The sequence below is a fragment of the Pipra filicauda genome, unplaced genomic scaffold (genome assembly GCF_003945595.2).
Source record: "Pipra filicauda isolate LSUMZ 115617 unplaced genomic scaffold, ASM394559v2 scaffold51_size4534324_pilon, whole genome shotgun sequence".
In the NCBI taxonomy this organism is placed as follows: Eukaryota; Metazoa; Chordata; class Aves; order Passeriformes; family Pipridae; genus Pipra; species Pipra filicauda.
This window is the reverse complement of record NW_024104665.1, coordinates 3780018-3796019: the sequence shown is the minus strand read 5'-3', so window position 1 is coordinate 3796019 and position 16002 is coordinate 3780018. Positions and strand designations below refer to the sequence as shown.

Genomic DNA, 16002 nt, shown 5'->3' with positions numbered 1-16002 from the left:
GCTTTTCATGAAAAGCTGTTAACTTGTAGAATTTGGTTATGGTACTAAGACAGACTGACTTTGTTCTGCTGTTGGGGCCTGTCCAACCTAAACACAATCCTGCATCTGAATTTAATAGTGCTACTCAGCACAGGGAGCGTGGGCTTTTTTCTTTTTTTCATTTTTCTTTTCTGTTTTTTTAACACTGGTGCTTCTGATGTGTTTTTGAACCTGACCTGATAGGTGCTCGTCTTGATAGCTTCTCTGTCAGTAATTGGATTAATTGGCATTCCCATTTCTCCCTCTCCTGGGCTAGCTAGGTTTGTGCTAGGTTGTGTCATAATTTCAGTGATGGAATATCTTTTCATTTTACGTGATGAAAATAAGTGGAAGATGTTTTTTAATGACTTTACGAATACTACAGTGTCTACCTTAAGATAAAAATTACTGTCTGCAGCCTTTATTACTATTTATTTTTGAAATCTGGGGTGTGAGGGAAAGCTCATGATATTAACAGTTTTTCTGAGCAATGATTATTGATTTAATTTCTAGTCAAAAACTGAGAAAGCAGTGCATAACATAATTATTCTGCTGTCAACTTTACTGAGTTGGTCTTTAATATTATGTCAGAATGTTGAAAGTGGGAGAGACATTATGCAAAATCAGTTACACTATGCGTTTCTTGCCAAGTTTCTAAATAAGGATATAAAGTACCCATGTACATTAGCTGAGAAGAAAGAGGAATATTTTTCACTTTGAAAGAGATTACTATTTAGATAAGGGATCTGAAAAAAGCAGAGATCCAAACATCCTGGCATCTCTCCCTGGATGGATGGTCTTGCTTTAGTGTGAGGAGTAAAACATGGGAAAATATTTGGGATTTTCCTCAGGTTATCTGTACAGTCCTGTAAGTTTGTGTGATTTGTGTTTGGGAGCATTTAAACCTTGTTTTATAAGTATGTGAGTCATAGTGTAACCAATTACAAGTAATCATAGATTGTTGAGGTGCTGATAGATTAAGGACTTATTTTCTATATAGCATAGTTAGAATTTCTAATCATCTGTTCTCTTATCTGGTTAGTTGCTTTCATAAAATCTTCCCTGTAGATTTGCACCTACACATGGTGATACACAAGTTGATATACTCATCCAATCCCATACCACTTTGGTTTGCTTAGGATGCTGAGGTGGTAACATGAAATATGTCCTGCTTATGCTGTCTCTGCAAATGTCTCTTAGGTAATTTGTGATGTGGCACTGGTACGGCCACATTTTAGTTAATATTAAAAGCCATGTGAAATAAGATGCTTTATCTTTTTCTTTAAAATGGTCTAGACTAAGTGAAAGTGAATGTTTTTCTCAACTACCTGTTCTGTAGTTTCTGAATTTTGAAATTAATTTTTGAATGCTTGCAAGCTTCCTGTGAGCTTTCAAAGTAAAAGCATTCTAGTTGCCACCTGGACATTACTGTTAAAACTTAATACATGCCACCACTATTCCTGCAAGCAAAGTCAGGATACGTGGGTACAAGCTTTTTGGTATACCCTTAAGGTCACCGTGAAATACTAGATCAATTGAATTAAATGGCAAACTGCCCACTGTCTTTAAATGGAGCCAGGATTTTGCCCTTTAACTCTATCAAGCCCTAAGGGCAAGCAGATTTCATTCTTCAACAGCCCCAGCGTGGCAGTGTTTCAAAGGAAAGTTGAGCTGTTGTGAAGTTTGACCCAAACTGTGCAAAATGCAGAGGGCAGTACCAGGGCCTTGAACTGCACTTGGAAGTACAGGGCTGCAGGTAAATGGCTACTGTCCTGCTGCATTCAGTGAACATGCTGACTATTTTGAAATGCTGTCTGCCATGTCATTTGCTATAGGAAAACATTGTTTTCATGTACTATTGATTGCAAATAAACAGTCTTTGTTTAAAAATGATTAGGAGAATGCAGAGAACAGATGGAACTAACCAATATGATGCTGCTTCACCCTATTCCCTTGTGTGGTAGCACGGGTTGGATTTTTCTTACAAGTAGCCATTAATGGGACTTAACATTTAAAATCGATAATTTGATTTTTAATTACATAATTAATAGTAGCCTTTTCAGGTATTCTTTCTTTAGCAATCAGTGGTAAATTTTCAATAATGTGTATTGTCATTTCCTATGATGTCTTTTTTCTAAAGAAGGATATGTAAAGACAGAATGTTTATCAATCAATTAAGGACTGAAACACTAGTGATTTGCAATCACAGAGATCTTGGCTTACAAGTTAAAACTTTAGTGAAAATTGTTAATTTCAACCAGGTAAGCATACATTTAGCCTTCAAACTCACTTGCTTTACAAGAACAAGTGTTATTCTTATTTGCAGTAGTTTAAGTACTGTATGTTATTACAGAGCAAAATAAAAATTCTTTTGTGAACTTGGACTTTTTATGACACATTTATCTAGGAAGAGGAATTAAGTAGCCTTGTAACAATTTTTTTTCCTCTTTCCTCTAATTAATTGTTTCAAGTGATGATACTTTATTTTAATTTTACTTCCTCAACTTGTATAGAAGTGCTGCTGTGAATGAAGATTGTTGTGCCTGTTTGCTCCCTTAAGATTAGCATAAATTTAGACATTACAAAACTTCAAAGTAGGTGGGTTGATAATCTGGACATTCTTTGTAAATGTCAAACCCCTCCCCATCTGTTTGATTATTTTTCCCCCAGCCTTTATTCCTGCCTTGTAGTTGTCCTTCATTTTATTTCAATTTATCTGCTGGATGCAATGAACTGGGGAGGGGGAGTTAAGGAAATATTATTTCTGTTATGTCCTCTTAAATTTCTGTCTCTTCAGTGAAAGAAGTTTATGTCAGTGACAGATCCATTTCTTCCTAAATTATAGAGAAAAGCTACTTTTAATCTTAATTAAGGCTGTTCCAAAGCAGTGTCCTTGATCATGTTCTCAGACTTGTCTTCTTAGAAAGTGTAAGTTGGCAGGGTTGCTAACTGGGCTGACTTCTCTATCTGCAACTTCTTCTGTCTCTGGTGGTGTAGTAAAGCTGTGTTGATGGGTGTTATGTATATATGTTATGATGAACGAATATGTTAGGGATACCTAACATATGTTAGCTTTTCCTTACTTCTCTGAGGGCCATTGTTAGAAGTCCCCTATTCTGAGTAGTGCTGTTATAGAACTCAGACATTTTACTGAAAGCACTTGTGTGGATAAGAAGGTTAAAGGTACAGTTATTGGCTTGAAGTGTATGCAAAATAGTATGTCCATGCTCTTTATTTTCATAGCATTCCTTCCCTCTGTGTGCACGTCATTAGACTGTCTCTCTTTTATCACATCCTGAGATCTGATCCGATGTTGCTATTACCAGGTACCGTATAATTTCCCAGCTCTCTTTAATAAGGCACAATGCTTCTTCCATAATCTTTTCTGAAAAGCCAGTGTCCCAAGTAAATGGCATATATTAATGTGTTGTTGGGGTTAGTTATTCAGGGCTTTGGGAAGAAATTTTTTAATGCTTCTATCTCTTGGGGCGTCTGCATCCTGAATTTGAGATATCTTTCAGAAGGGCTTTTTTCCATGAGTGGTTTTTTTTGCCTTTTTTTCTTCCATACCTTCTATAAAGTGCAAGGCACATCACTAGGACAAATAGAAAATAGATTAATATCTAAATTATTTAAAGGTATGAATGCTTTATGAAACCTTCTAACTAGTTGGAAATAATAGTGAATTCTATTCACTGTTCTGAATGTGCATGTGCAATAGTCTTCTGAAAATGTCAGCATGGTGACATTCTTGATATCTGAAGATATCAGCAAACTGGAACTATTCTGTATTACAACACACTTGTATGTGACAAATGAGTTTTGTTGGTGAAATTTCAGGCTGCTGTGTAATAAGTTTTGCATAGCAAACTGTTTGCTGAATTTATGCTTGTTTGGTATTAGTTGCTATTGAAAATATTCTAATGCTGCAGCTCTCCAAGGGAACTCCTGCAGTAGCTATGACTTGAAGACAGAATTTCAGATGGAGGAAATGTATGTTTTAGTGCAATAAGGTGCACCATGTGCAGATTGGAAAAGGAAGAAATCTGATGAGGTATCCAATGCTTTTCTGAAGCTTTAGAATTGAATGAGGGAGAAGGCTGAAAGTACTTAAATAACATGTTTGCGCATAAGCCATTATGAAGAACATCAGTTCTAGCTTCTTGTTTGTTCCAAGTATAAATTTCAAAATGGTTGATGTGCTAGAAGCATTTTCTCTTCGTTTGAGAAACATTTTCAGGACAAAGTAATTATTTCTCTAATATGACATAATCTGTGTGAGTCTATGTGCAATGCTCTCTTCTCATTTTCTTAACCTATATGTACTTCAGTATACTTTGGACCAGGTTTCCATGCCTCATACGTAGAGGTCTTTGGTATGCATATAACTTGAGCCATTTGGATGTTGGTTTCCAGTTCTCTTTTAGAAGCATTTGTGAAATAATAAAAATCTATTCCTCATAAATCCTATCTAACTAAAAAAAAAAAGAAACAAAAACAACCCCTCAGCAACAAACAAACAAAAAAACCCATCAACCCCCAAATCCAAGTGCAGGCCATTTTTATTTTTTTCACATTGTTTTACAAAGACAGCATCTTAGGAATAGACTTAACTGAAACAGTGTTGGAGACATTCGTCTTACTTGGTTGTACATGTGAGGTGGTCTAGTTGATGTGTCTAGCAGTTAAGTAGCAACAGGAGAACTTGGGATCAGTTTTTGAAGACATTTTTCCCACTGCTGGGATTTGACTGTGGTATTACATGGTTTTGTTTTCCAGCTTCTTGTCCAGTCCTTAAATCTGTTAGTCTGAGGGGACAGCCTAGTTACATCAAAATCTTGATTCCTACTTGAAAATAACTTAACGAAAGAGGGCAGCCTAATTTTTATCATTAGTGAACTGGGCATATGAGCGCTTGCTCTGAAAGAGGACAGAAGAGATTCAGTTGCAGAACTTTTTTTTACTCCTGTTGTAATAAAGACAATGGTTTAATGAGAAGCGGTTACTAGTTCTAAATATCATTCACTTTAGAATCCATGTTTTTAATTGTTTTTCAATGATGCATGGAACAACTCAAAGCAAAGATACAAAAACATCTGTAAGCTGACCCTGGACAAAGCAACCAGCGAACACAGCGATGAGCGCATTAACATCATAACATATCAGAGAAGCAAAATGTATGCTATTTGCTCCTGGGTAATGATGCTCGGGTTGCAGTTGGGAAATGAAGAATTGTGATCCTTTCTGTTTAATTTACTTCTTTTTTGGTTTAAAAGAAATTAAGTTCTTGTGGTGTTGATTTGTCATCTGTGAAACCGGGACGGTATTCAGGTACCTATATCGAAGTAGTGTGAAGTTTAAAGGTTCTGCAATGTGTGTGTGACTGTGGCAGGGGAGGTTATTGCTCTTCTAATTTCACAATATCCTAACAAACCCACAACTGTTACTGTAAGCAAATATCTCCCAGAAGTTCTGTCACCTACAGGTCAAAGTAGCCTGAGTAAGTACACCAAAACCAAAAGTCACCACTCCGTATCTCTGCAGTACCAGCTATGCATTTTCTACCACTGAAAGTTTGGAAGAATTAAGAGTGCTTTTAATGTTTTATGAAGTGACTTTAGAGTTTTTGAGAATGCACTACTCTAACGGGCAGATTTTCTGGACTCTTAGGAGCTGCATTTTCCTCTTCACATTCTTGACTGCCTATGTTTTTAAAGAGTGAAAAATAGAGTAGTTTTCCGAAACTTTTCCTCTGGTGCTTTGTATTTTGTCAACCTTGAACTTTTCTTACTTTTTGCAATCACATGGAAAGCTAATTATTCTTCTAAGTCTGCTGAACTGTCTACCATAGCTACTGGAAAGTTCCAATCTCCTACAGGATTCTCCTTTTACTTAATACTTTTACTTGCTCAATATTCAAGTAGCTTATCAATAAACTTTGGTAGCTCTTTGCTCCAGCAGACTTGACTAAACTTAAAAGTGTGTATGCAAGAATGCATACATTTCTTGTGGATGCAAGAATTGCCTCTGAACCTCAGGTGGTACACACCAAAGCTTTGTGACTGAGACCTGCATCCTCAGTTTTATGTTGGTCTGAGATGAGTTTGCAGGCTGGAAATGGTGCTAGCTGTCTGTGTATCCTACTTTTGCAGGGGAGGGATGAAGTTGGTTGGGCCAAAGTTAGTGAGGATGATTTACCAGGCAGAGCTGTCTTTCTCATCCCACCATTATTTGGATTACTTCTGCTCCTTGCATTAGCTTGAGTCTGCCATGTTCTGTAGAACTGCAAGACTTCCACTTGAGCTTCCTTGCCAAGCTTTGTGTGTTCCAGAAGATGAGGCTTGGCCGTAGCTCATCTGAGGTGTCTCAATTGTCTCATTTCCTATCAGAGCAATTTCTGCCTTGTGTGAGGAAAAGTTGAAAGCTTGATGCCTTAATCTAAGTTATTTAAAACCATCCCTTGGTGTTCTTAAAATACAAATTCTATACAGGAAAAAACCCACCCAATAATAATTTCATATTTTAAAATTCTGGATTATTTTAGTATAACTAATTTGTCGAAGCAGACACACATTGAATAATCCTATCTAATAATTTGGTTGATCCATCTGATACCTCATCTCTTAACTCCCAGTCCTGCAACGCAGAGATAAAACTGCTACTGAACTTTTGTCTTTGATGAACACAGAAGGACTTCAGCCAGTGATTTCAATGGAGCAGGTCTTGATTCTGTGAGTCGTAAGTCATCTGCAAGTGGTGAGAGGCAGACATAAATAAGTGCCACAAAGTCAGAGGTGGTTTTACTTGCGTGTTTGCTCGATAATATAGCAGCTTCCAGTTGTAAATATTTGCACAAATAGAGAACTCTATTCCCCCTACCTTACAAACATTATCAAAACCTGAGTGAGTAGTAGCTTCTTGGATTAAATGCTTTTATAATCAGAATTCATAAAGTATCTGATTTCAAAATTATGTTTTAGGACTATCCCAAAGTATTAAATCTTAATTTTTCAAATACTCTATTTCTTATTTTATTTTTTGTTTTTCCCAAGCTTACCTAAAACTTTAGTTAGGTTTTAGATCCTTTATAAAATAAGAGTTTTTTCAAGGGAAGTAATGACCAGATTACAGATTTGCAATTAATATATTCATATGTGCAATAGTTAAAAGCTCTTGTAACTTGGTAAGTATCTTGTAAACTTTGAAAGTGAGTGATAGTAATACAACAATTGTTTACAAGTATTCCATTAGAAGATACCTAAGAAAACTTTGTTCCAAACATTTTTTATAAATTTGTTGCACTAAAAAATTATATATTATTTTACACATTTAAAAATAATTTAAATATTGTATGTTTAATGTTTTAAAGAAACCTTTTGAAAGAACTTCCAGATCTTGAATATAAGTAAGGGCTGTGTTATGAGCCTACAAATCACAGCATCTGTCAGGGATGCTGATAAAATAAATGCTCTTTGATTTGTGCTCTTTCCCTTCTGCCTGCTGAGGTCTTATTTGTTTTTAAAAAAATATGGGTATTGCAAGAATACTCAATTGCTATTTTTCTTGTGTGGGGTAGGACATGCACTGTTCTGGTTTATGCCATTCTACTAGTTAATTTTGATTTCTCACTTTTTATATTATACTAATCACATTAGTGGTAATGATCATATACTGTCAGTAGCGATGGTCGTTCTGAAATGTTTGGTTTTGAGAATAACAGAAATGTTGGCATTCTTGTTCACTTGTAAAAATTGTCATTGAGAGCTTAAGTTTTTAGTGCTGACAAGTTAGCTAATTTATTATTGAGTCCTGTCAACTTTTCAACCTCCAATGTGCAAACATTTTGTTTATGCTGTATATAAATATGCACTAAATGTGCATGTCTTAATGCAATTTGTATTAGGCTTAGTGCAGAACAGATTTTTGAAGACACAAACTTACTACATCATAGTAATTTTTTTTTATCAATTAATTACTTATGCTTTTGCTCTAAATATACCTTGCTGTTATACGTAATGAGTGGTGCTGAAATTGGTTTCATTTATCAAAGATGTGAATGACACAATGGATGCTTATGTACTCTGCCTGTCAAATCCATAAATGCTGGTAACTGAGCTGACTTCTGTTTTTCCACATGTTTCCTGGTTTTCTGTCAGCTTTCAGTCTTCCACGGGTCATTCAGTCAACACTACCTTGAGTGACTTTTTTGAGTTGCCATATGTCAATCACATTTATTTTTTCTGCTTTTTAATAGGCAGAGAAAATAAGCTTGCTTTATTTGGTTTTGGCTGTCTTCTGCATGACAGTGTCTTGCATTCTGTTTCATTTCTAGCTGATTTTTGCTTTTAGCTGAGCTGTGGAAGAGGTTGGGGATCAAGGGGGAAGGAGTGCCTGATGAAAGTAAAGTAGGAGCCAAATAGAAGAGAGGGAGATAGCAGTAGGATCTGCAAGTGTTCTTTAAGTATATTCCATTTGAACTGATCTGCTTTAAAAATAGAAAAAGGTAGGGGCCAGAGGAGTTGAGGAAAGTTGAATTTCCTTAATGTTTTTTCAGCAAGCATTTTCAGGAGGTGGTGTCACCTTAAATAAAAACCTTTTTTTTTTTCTTCTTAATTTTATCTTGACTAATTCTGTTGGTGTGGGATTGAAAGACTGCTGAATTTCATTGTTTGGCATCTACATTTTTTCCTAATGAGGGAATGGATATGTCATTGTATTAAATACATTCTCAGTGCATTGCTGATACGAGTCACCTGGCATGGCAGTTACTAAGTGTGTTTGTGCACTAAATTAGAGAAAGCCATTGAGCATAAGAAGTTGCTTATAGGAGGCACCTAAGATACAATAAAATATGCATCAAATGTACTAATCTTTCCTTTCTAGAAGATACCCTTAAATGAATTTGTGTTTTTGTTGTAGTTTTTAATAGTATTTCAAGTAACACATTCCTCTTTAGAGAAGAACGAGAGAAATCCCAACATATCTTCAATGGAGCTGGAAGAAGCATGTGTATTCATGTAGACTTTTACCAAGCTTCTCACATCTCCTGGGGACTCCCTTTGCTGTGAGGGAGGCTGGAGGGAACTCTATACCCAGGAGCTGCTATTCCTCACCCATCTGCTGCAGGGTGATGGATGGTCAGTGACTTCAGACAAAACAGAATTCCCACAGATGAACAGACTCACTCAGGCTTCATGACTTCTGTTTTGTCCCTCTAAAAAATACACTATTCCCTCTCCCTCTATTAGTGTAATCTTTCTTTTTTTCTTTCTCTTATCCTTCATCACTCTTCAGGAAAATCTCCAGCTGAATGTGTTGCCTTTCACACACGTGATCTGTGAAACTCCACTTCTGGTGGTCCTTATAATTATATCCACCCTATATTTGTAGAGCTTTAAGAATCCCAAAATACATATTTGGACTGAAATTCAAATATAAAGCTTTTCACCAGTAGTAATTTGTATGATCACCTTTGGGAAAAATGTCCCTCTGAAATCTCCATGAATGATGTGGTTGATTATAATTACAATTTAGATTGCAGCCCCCCAGTCACATAACAATATGCATTGGAGAAAACTGGTACCTGCTCTGGAAAGAGGAAGGTGTTTTTGGGTATATATCATTTGCTGCTAGCTTGCACATGTCAAAGAAGCTAACTTTAGCCATCAGACACGTCAGCAATGGGACTGAATTTGTGTAACAAGCTTAGCAGTATTACTGCTTCTGTTAGTACACAAGTACAACTAAATATAAGATGAATTCCATCAATATACAAGTAACTCAAAGCATTTACATGATAAACTGGTACATCTATGTTGGTATTTTTTTAACGTTAGAGCTGACAGACTTTGTTTTTGTTCTGTCGTTTTCTTTGAAAATATAAATCCATTTCTCTCTCTTGGGATATTTCAGTACTAGTAATATGCTGTTAAAATAAACAGAATTTGGATTTTTGAAACAAGAAATGAGTGAGAGTTAAGTACATAGAATAACAATATATCCTATAACAATATAACATTTGGGGAAACCACAAACAATCTTCAAAAGAAATACTGGAAGTTAGATCCTTTTATCAAACATCAGAGGGATAAGCTTGTTTTCTTAGAATCTAACTGGAAGGGATTTTCCAGTGGATGCTAGAGATTAAAACCCCACTCCTGAACTTTGCAGCTTTTCCACCTGACATGTAAGGTGCATTTTTATTTTTTTTCCTAATTCTGAACATGAAAAGGTACGCCTTCTTAGACTATTTCTGTTACATTAGTCCTGCTGTACTTAGGGGTTTGTTATGAATACGTTTTGCTTTTGTGGTTTCGCAAACATTTGAAATGCAGTTAATTGTATATAGGTTACAGCACTAGTATTTTTCACTTTTTAAAATTTTAAAACACATTTCCATGGATTAAATCTCTGTTAAATAATATAGTTTTGAACTTTGCTGTTGTCCCACCTAATTCCTCTTCCAGTAAATGTCATTCAGTTTGCACAGTTTTTAAAGAAAAAAAAAATAGTATTATTTCAAGAGGCATGTTGGCTGGTCACACACGCCAATATTAAAATTCATGGATACAGAAGTTAATGGTAGGTACCAACAAAATGTTTTATGGAGTGTTAGAAGTGTTTCAGGACTTACTTAGACAGAAAAAAGTTAAATTGCATTTACTTTATTGAAGGCTGACTTTTTGGATTCAAAGGACGACTGAGGTATAACTTGATCAAAACCCAAAATAGATTGTCTGGCATACAGCTCAGTCGTATTTAGAATGAATGTTGATCTTGTTATAGTACTGTAACAGTGAGCCTGGGTCAAGAACCTGCAGGTTGCTGCCCAGACTTGAGAACTCATCCCCTGCCCACTGCTTTCTAACCAGCATCATTAGGTCATGTCTGCAGTACATTTGTAGGCTCTGCAGGGTATGAATAATTCCTGTGCAACTGTGCTGGAAGGTGCCTTGCTTGACTCTTGGGCATTGTAAAGTAATAACGATGCACAGGCTGGTCATGTCAATATCTACTAATGTTTGTAAATGTAAAATAATTATTTAAGAATTGCTGTGCAGTAAAATTTTAAGCTGTTTGAATTTGTCTTTCAGAGACACGTGCAATCCTACCATACTTTCTGAAATTATGATTTTTATAGGGAATCAGGAAAAGGTTACCAAATGCATTGCAATTATGTGTATTGCTTTTAGTGTTGTGCAGGGGTTTTGTTAAATTGCTGGAAGTGAAGAGATTGGAGTTGTAGGTTACTTGCATGTTAAAGCTGCCAGTTCCAGTCTAGCACTAGTAATCTGTTGTTCAGGCAAAGTTAGTGTGCTGATCCACTGTTTATGCTTATGCAGATGGACTAAGTACAGCCTCCAGGCTTCGTGTGAGCAGTGGTTCTTTGACTTGATAAATTTGCCATGCTGATGACAAATGTATTTTTACATTTATAGCAGTTTGTACTGCTATACTGCTAGAAATAACTGAGCTGAGAGGCTATTTAAAATACTGCTTTCCTTTTGTGCATATCAACAGGTTTTTGAAACTGGAAAAGGGCTTTCAATTACAGCTGTAGTAGCACCGTCTCAAGGAACAGATAGGATTTTAGTAATGTTAATTATTTCCAGTGAGTTTTTGTAGCTCTTGAAACTGAGTGACACAACAATCCTTGTTCTCTTCTTCATACCATATGACAAGAAAAGATAGCTGAAGTATTAGGATATAATGATAGGACAGAACTATCATGTGCATAATAGACAGGTGTTCTTAAGCACTATTCTTTAGTATTAAACATTTTATGCTGTGATTAATGAAAGTACATGAAATGAACTTAAATTGACTTTTTTTGCATAGGTTTGCAGAAATATGAAGTATTTTGAAATATTTTTGCAGTATACAATATAATTTTTTTTCTGGTAATTTTAACAAGTTTTCCACAGACTAATTTGAGCAGTAATAGTGACCAGAGATCTAAATAGCAACTCTTGGTTTTCTTTCATGTTCACCAATGTAAGTTATATTTGGGATACTTTTTATAAAATATTAGAGAAATGTAATGTTTGAATTTCATTTATTGGTTGACTTCAATTATTTATTGTAGCAGTTTCAATTAATCAAGTAATTTTCTATATCTTGTTCCCTGGCTCACTGGATTATTCCTTAGAAAACAAATACTAAAATATGGTTGCAGTGCCCAATATTTCTAAGGGCAGATTAATTTCTAAAGTCCTCCCCACAAAAAGCTCAAACCAAACAGCTGTCCAAGTACTTGCTAATGCTACCTGTGAAGCAAGGTGGCTTTGTTTTCTGGCAAGTGATGATGAAATAAAAGTTTGCGGATTTGCACTGTACATCCTGCAGTTTGTGTCAAGTCCCTTATTTCTGCTGGCCTTGGTTTCCATAAATTGGGGGTATCGATATTTTCATTGTTTGGAAATCATCAAATAAAATTAAGTCTCCTGCTTCAGATTTACTGTTGCAGCCATGTGAATATTTTAATGGTAGTAGTTTCTGAGTATCCTTTTAATAAAACCTTAGTAACGTATTTGCGTGGTAAATTCAAGATATTTGAAAGTTGCACCAAAGGACGTGCTCCTACTTGTTACACATAGGTGTCAGGGCACCTTGTGTGCTTGACTCTGAGCTTTAAGACTATACTTAACAGTTTTAGCAGGGACACCCTCATGCATAGGGGTATATTCAGAGTCAGTGTTCATAGTAGGGAGAGTGTTTTATTTAGAAGGCTTTGCAGGGGATCAGCTGGTGCGACAATTTGCCCCAGTGTGTGAAGGGGTTGTCAGAGGCTGTGTAGCATGAAGTTCTGCATAAGCTCACCTTGAAAGCAGCCTTGCATTTTGAACTTGGGCTTTATTTGTGTGGGTTTTATTCTGATGCTCTTAATGCAACAGTTCATTGTTCCTGCCTTTACGGACCTGTTGTAGAGAGTGAGTAGCATGGTGTATGTGTGCTTCTAGTAGTGTCTGAATAATCTGATACCACCCCAGTGCATATAAATAGTACACAGAAGTATATAATACTGTCTAACCTCTGATATTTGAGAAGATTAGTGAAACTGTTGGAAAACTGGGAAGTGCACTGCACTTTACACTTTTCTGAAGTATAACCTGTTAGCAGTAGTAAGTCTTGGCAATGGTTTTGGGATAATAATGTTTTAACTGCTTTTAGAAAATAAATGCATAACACTTCTCTGCTTTGCATCAATGTAAAGAAGGGCCTAGAAATTTCTTCATCATAGCCAAAGGAAGCTGTGATTGTCAGTGGCTGCTTCTTGGGAGGCAGATTTGCCATCTGGAAAGTTTTCCTAGCTTTTGCAACTTAACATCATTCACTAGCTGAAAGTATCTTACTTCTGTGAGGTATTGCTAGCTTAGGGATTGTTAACTTAGGGAGTGTTTTATGCTTATCCTGTTCTGTCACATCTGCCCATTCACTTTATCTGTGCCTTCACATGCATGTTGTGATATGCACTCCAAGTCGTACAACTGTTATGTGTTGGAGTAATGAAAAACTTGTGCACGTCTTGTTTTGTTTTTTTAATGATGACTGGCAACCAGCAATAAAGTTAAAAGATACAAATCATCTTTGAGAGACCTGAGAACTTCTTGTCTTCCTGGTAAGAGAAGTATGCAGTTGAGTATTACAGTTTTTTCAAGATGTGTGTATTCTATCACATGAATTTTACACAAACTATTACATTCACAAACTCAGATCTTTAGATAAATGCCAACTTTACATTTGAAACTGAGAATTTGTGAGCACTGGTCTTTCTTCCACTGGCATAAATATTTCAGGATACTTAGCTTTTGATTGTGATATATCCTTTCCTTGGTTTGCAGGGAGTATAGTTGGCTGAATTAGTATCTAGGTTCACTTTCCACAGGCTGGAAATAAAGCTTCTGCTGGATCAAATCTCTTCCAAAGAACTGCTTAGAAAAATTAGGCCAGATCAATGGATTTCCTTCTTTGCTACACCTTATGCTATAAGACATTGTGGAGACTGATTAATGTCTCTATTTGAATCATGTAACTGCATGTTGTTCCCTCTGTAGAATGATCATCTTAACGAATGAGACTGAAACCTAGGGAAACAGCAGTTTAGTCTTCTCTTTGCCACTGTATATATTCTATAGACTCTATATTCTAAGCAGTTGTTTTAGACCAAATTTATTTTTAGAGGTGGCCAAGACCTGCTACAGTTAATAGACCTCGTTAATGTAACTTGTGAAACTATATCATGATCAACTTCCAGGTACTTTGGAGTCAATAGCCTTTCCTAAAAGTAGAAGGATTTGTCCTCTGCATTTTTTTTTCTTCTTTTGCCTGCCTTCATCACAATGAAAAAAAAAATTAAATTAGTATCTTTATCTTACAATGAACCGCAAATTAAAAATTTAGTGAAAAACCTAGCTCAGTATTTGGCAGCTGTACTTGGCAGGGAAGAGAAGATGTGGGTGTTGTTTCTCAACAGTTTTATTTTGGGTTTTGTGCTGTGTTGTATAAATACATCCTTGCAAGAGCTGCATGTGAGCTGGAAACCTGTAGCTCTAGTATATTACACAGCTGATGCCAGGAGGAGGAGGGCATATATAGAAGATCCTCATTAAGAGAAGCTGCATCTTCAGTAAGTCAGAAAAATAGAAATATAGAACTTCATTTAAGGGTGTGGGTTTTTATTTATACCTCTTTATTCAAAAAAGAAGTTATTGTGTTGTAGTAGCAACACTTCAGTAAGTAGAAACTGATGTTTGATCTGCCAAGTGTACAAGTATGCTTTGTGGCTGTAGGACCAAGACTGTGTGCAAATGCTGGTACTTATGTACATATTTTTTTGCATACAGAGTTTATATAGGAGAAGTAATATTACTGAAATATGAACTTCTTGTTTGTAAGTAACTTTATTATGTATCACATCAAGAAAAATACATCACATTACCTGAAATAGAGAGCTGTGAAATACATTGCCTGAAGTTTTACAATTTTTTCAGTTATTAAGCACTGCTTGATGAACTACTAGTGTTAGTAGATTGGGATTGATGCTATTGGCATGTTAAACTTAACCGTGAAATCTTTAAAAGATATGAATGGCTTAGAAGGTAAAACAAAGTAGTGGATGAAGTGTTTGGTGTCTTGGCTTGGATCCAGCTTGATGTCCTAAATGAATGCATCATGAAACCACAACAGATCAACCCAGATTTACATGAGTGATGTATAAGAGCCCTGAAGCTAAGCCAACATAGTGATTGAATTAGCTCCTGAATTTAGAGAGGCTTCTCCCTCCAGGTCAGACTTCTAAGCACTGGTGGGCTGGTGTGGGGATCTAGCAGTTACAGATTGAAGTATGCCTACATTTAAGAGGAAAAGAAATCTTAGAGCTTCAGAACTTTTAACTTTGACAAGTGTGACTGATTTTCTTTTCAGGAGAAAAGGGGGAAAACACTATGAACAGTAATGGAAAAACTGGAAGAATTTCCATTAGTGGTGCTTCGGTCAAGGACCTGTCAATCTTCCTAGAAGTATCTGTTCAAAATCTGAAACATTCTGTTGCTATGGGGTTGATACAGACCTTATGTATTGCCCACCTTCATACAATACCTGGCTTATTCTTTTAGTAAATAATAACTATACTGTAGTGTGATGCTCATAAATTGGAAAATCGTGCAAATGTCTGTGTGTGCAGGTGCCAAAGCACAGCATTTGTGATCTTTATTTTTAAAATATTATCTTATTTTTAATAAACTGATTTTTTAAGTAAATAAATATCAGATTAAAGACAAGACATAGGGGATGACTAGAAGCATTATTCCTTTTGAGTAATCATGTGTTTAATACAGTTTAGTTTTACAGGATGCAGGGAAATAGTTATTAAAAGCAATGCAGGGACATGAAGAGTGTCTTTATTCTAGAGATCTGTATCATGACAAAGATGTTGTAAATAGATACTGGAGACTTTCTAAAAATATATTCTACAATTCATATTTT

General features: G+C 35.9%; 1 protein-coding gene across 4 annotated transcripts in view; it reads left to right on the top strand.

Moving 5' to 3' along the window:
* SRBD1 (S1 RNA binding domain 1) overlaps window positions 1-16002 on the top strand; it is a 123825-nt gene that overhangs the window by 88491 nt on the left and 19332 nt on the right. The gene's annotated exons all lie outside the window — the stretch shown is intronic.